Below are 4,887 nucleotides of genomic sequence, written 5' to 3'. Positions count from 1 at the left end.
TTGTTGAAATTAGGAATTATTCAAAAATCAAATTCTAGACACAGAACCCCTGCTTTTATTGTTCAAAAAGAAGCAGAAAAGAAAAGAGGACAGTCTATAATGGTTTTTTATTATAGAAGATTAAATGACAATACATTTGAAGACGGATATTGTATACCTGACAAAGACACTTTAATTAACAAAATTCAAGGTAAAAATTGACTTTCTAAATTTGATCTGAAATCAGGCTTTTGGCAAGTAAAAATGCATAAAGATAGCATTGAGTGGATTGCTTTTTCTTGTCCATTTCGATATTTTGAATGGTTAGTAATATCATTTGAACTTAAAAATGCTCCACAAATTTTCCAAAGAAGATGGATGACATTTTTAAGGAATGTTACAATTTTACTTGTGTTTATATTGAAGATGTTCTTGTTTTTTTTAAATCTGAAAAAGAACATTTAGAATATTTATATATAATTTTTTTCCTTATTCGAAAAACATGGTTTATAACCTCTAAAAAGAAAATTGAAATTTGAAAAAATTATATCTCTTTTTTAGGGGCGGAAATAGGAAATGGAACTATTAAATTACAGTCTCATATTTCTAGAAAATTTTTAGAATTTCCAGATAAATTGGAAGACTTAAAACAATTACAATCTTTTCTAGGATTAGTAAATTATGTTAGGTCATATTTCAAAAATTTGTTTAAATTAACTTCTCCCTTATATAATAAGGCACAACAAAAAGGAGTTAGATAATTCAATGATCAGGACATCAAAATAGTTCAACAATTGAAAGAACAAATTAAAGCATTAGAACCATTGGCTTTACCATTAGAATCAGACTATTTAATTATAGAAACTAATGGGTGTGAATTAGGATGGGGAGGAATCTTAATCAAAAAACCCAATGAATTTTCTTTGAAGTCATTAGAAAAAAATTTAGATATACTTCAGGAACTTTCAAAGAAAAATGATATTTAACATCCATTGACTATGAAATTTTAGCTATTATTTATGTGTTGGAAAAATTTTCTTTATTTATTTTATCTAAAAAAACACTATTAGAACTGATTGTGAAGTAATAGTAAAATTTGCAAATACAAAAAATGAAAGAAAATTAACCTCTAATAGATGGATTAAATTTAGAGAATTTGTCTTAAATAAAGAATTTAAGATAAAATGGGAACATATTAAAGGAAAGGATAGTAAAATACCAGATTTATTATCTAGAAAATTGTTACATAATTAACAATTGTGCCTGAAATTTTCAGAAAAATACAGGAAATTCAGACATTACAAATGGCAAGCAAAGTCATTGTCTTTGAGATAACCAAATTAAAGACATTTCCTAAAAAGGAACAATTCAAAACATCTTTGAGAAGTCAGTTCAAAGAAGAAGAAACATGTCTTTTAGACAACATTTGGAACTTATCCACCACCTCTCAAGGTAACAGTAAGAAAGTAGCAGTAATAAATGTATTATCATCTTATTTTGCTACTGGAAAACATTTTAGCAAAAAACCATTTATTTTGCTACGCAATTAATTGAAGAAATTAAATTATTTCCAAGGAATGGTCAACCCTTGTATAAAGGATTTTATGATATACAAGAGGCCGTAGACACGGTAATTAAGAATTGTGGAAACGATATTATTATATCACCACGAGTTCTTAAATATCAAAATTATTTAAAACACTTGGAAACCATTGGTGACCAAGAATTTTTACATGAAATTCAAAACATTGTTCCTAAAGGCAAAGGAAAAGAAGTTTTCTTAAGACCACAAACTCCACATAAAGAACAAAAAACTTTCAGTGAAACATTAAATTCTACAAAAACAAAAACAAAAATCACCACAAGATTGGTAAATTTGGGAAAACCATCATTTCAGACACCTGCCAAGACTTCTGCAGAAGAAATGGGAATAAAAACATTTGTTTTGCTACAAGAGGCCTTGGCCCAAATTTGTAACAACCAAATTATCCACAACGGAATCTCCACTGAATGGGATTTTGTTCACAATAATTATAAACAATGTCAAAACATGTTTGAAGACAGCCCTGGAAATCAAGAGGGTGAATGCTATTGTCAACTAGATTCTGCCCTTAGGAAGGCAATGATCTCTTTACCAACTTTTAAACCCTTGAAATTTAGATATTACCCTATAACATTAACCAATTTGCTTAAACATGGACTGGTAAGTTTAATTAATGTTCCACCATTATATGACTTCACACCATATTTACCAGCATTCCTAGCAGACACATTAGAAACCATAATTCCAGATTTTCCACAAAATGCAAAACTAGAAATAACATCGTTATATCCAGATTTTCACAATAACTGTCCAAGTCATCATTTAATTTGGCTATATTTCAAGAATTTGGATATTGAATTTGAAGATTTCCAAGTACACAATTCTGGTCCAAAGACCTTACACTTGGAAGATCTCCCACAACAAATAGAAATTGCTAGAGCCAAAATAATTTCCAAAGACTTTGGCTGGTCCAAATACAAAATGGACGAAAAAAATCTTCTAAGAGAAGATAAAACAGGGAAAATTTATTGTAACTAAGATATTACAAAAAATTTCTTTTTTCCTTTTGAAGTGAAACATTCAAGACCGAAATTGGTAGAGGCATACAGGAGAAGAAGCGCATCTTGGAGAAAAAGATCAGTATCCTCATAATCTTCACAAGATAATCCCTTAATTGTGTAAATTGCAAAAAAGATATGTCACTGATGACGTAAAATTAAAGAAATTATTGTCGACAAGAAAAAGGCTGAAAAAGACAATTATTAACGGAACAGTTACTTCACCCTTCCAAGATATGAAAGGGTAATCCGGACTTACAAGGCTATGAAAGGGGTCCGTCCCTTTCAACTTTTATCATGTACATTATTATTAGATAAAAGTTAGGTAAAGTTTTTTTGTTTGTATTAAAGCAAATAGTGCTTTAGATAAGGTTATAAAAGATAAGGTACTATTTTCTAACCTTATCTAAAGCACTATTTGCTTTAATACAAACAAAAACACTTTACCTAACTTTTACCTAATAATAATTTACATGATAAAAGTTGAAAGGGACAGGCCCCTTTCATAGCCTTGTGAGTCCGGATTACCCTTTCATATCTTGGAAGGGTGAAGTAACTGTTCCCTTAATAATTGTCTTTTTCAGCCTTTTTCTTGTCGACAATAATATCTTTAATTTTACGTCATCAGTGACATATCTTTTTTTGCAATTTACACAATTAATGGATTATCTTGTGAAAATTCTGAGGATCCTGATCTTTTTCTCCAGGATGTGCTTCTTCTCCTGTATGCCTCTACCAATTTTGGTCTTGAATGTTTCACTTCAAAAGGAAAAAAGAAATTTTTTGTAATATCTGAGTTACAATAAATTTTCCCTCTTTTATCTTTTCTTAGAAGATTTTTTTCGTCCATTTTGTATTTGGACCAGCCAAAGTCTTTGGAAATTATTTTGGCTCTAGCAATTTCTATTTGTTGTGGGAGATCTTCCAAGTGTAAGGTCTTTGGACCAGAACTATGTACTTGGAAATCTTCAAATTCAATATCCAAATTCTTGAAATATAGCCAAATTAAATGATGACTTGGACAGTTATTGTGAAAATCTGGATATAACGATGTTATTTCTAGTTTTGCATTTTGTGGAAATTATGGAATTATGGTTTCTAATGTGTCTGCTAGGAATGCTGGTAAATATGGTGTGAAGTCATATAATGGTGGAACATTAATTAAACTTACCAGTCCATGTTTAAGCAAATTGGTTAATGTTATAGGGTAATCTCAAAATTTGAAGTGTTTAAAAGTTGGTAAAGAGATTCCTGCCTTCCTAATGGCAGAATCTAGTTGATAAAAGCATTCACCCTCTTGATTTTCAGGGTAGGCTTCAAACATGTTTTGACATTGTTTTTAATTATTGTGAACAAAATCCCATTCAGTGGAGATTCCGTTGTGGATAATTTGGTTGTTACAAATTTAGACCAAGGCCTCTTCTAACAAAACAAATGTTTTTTATTCTCATTTCTTCTACAGAAGTCTTGGCAGGTGTCTGAATTGATGGTTTTCCCAAATTTACCAAACTTGTGGTGATTTTTGGGTTTTTTTTGTAGAATTTAATGTTTCACTGAAAATTTTTTTGTTCTTTATGTGGAGTTTGTGGTCTTAAGGAAACTTCTTTTCCTTTGCCTTTAGGAACAATGTTTTAAATTTCATGTAAAAATTCATGGTCACCAAAGGTTTCCAGTGTTTTAAATAATTTTGATATTTAAGAACTTGTGGTGATATAATAATATCGTTTCCACCATTCTTAATTACCGTGTCTATGGCCTCTTGTATATCATAAATCCTTTATACAAACCTTGGAAATAATTTAATTTCTTCAATTAATTGGTCTATTTCTTCCCAATCTAAATAAACTCCAGCTTTTGGACTAGTGAATAATGTGTAGCAAAATAAGATGCTAATGCATTTATTACTGCTACTTTCTTATTGTTACCTTGAGAGGTGGTGGATAAGTTCCAAATGTTGTCTAAAAGACATGTTTTTTCTTCTTTGAGCTGATTTCTCAAAGATGTTTTGAATTGTTCATTTTTACGAAATGTCTTTAATTTGGTTACATCAAAGTTAATGACTTTGTCTGCCATTTGTAATGTCTGAATTTCCTGTATTTTTCTGAAAAATTTAGGCAAAATTGTTAATTATGTAACAATTTTCTAGATAATAAATCTGGTATTTAATTATCCTTTCCTTTAATATGTTCCTATTTTATCTTAAATCCTCTATTTAAGACAAATTCTCTAAATTTAAGTCATCTATTAGAGGTTAATTTTCTTTCATTTTGCTTCACAATTAGTTTTAATAGTATTTTTTTTAGATAA

The sequence above is a fragment of the Vicia villosa genome, linkage group LG1 (assembly GCF_029867415.1).
Source record: "Vicia villosa cultivar HV-30 ecotype Madison, WI linkage group LG1, Vvil1.0, whole genome shotgun sequence".
NCBI lineage: Eukaryota > Viridiplantae > Streptophyta > Magnoliopsida > Fabales > Fabaceae > Vicia > Vicia villosa.
This window is presented reverse-complemented; position numbering follows the sequence as displayed.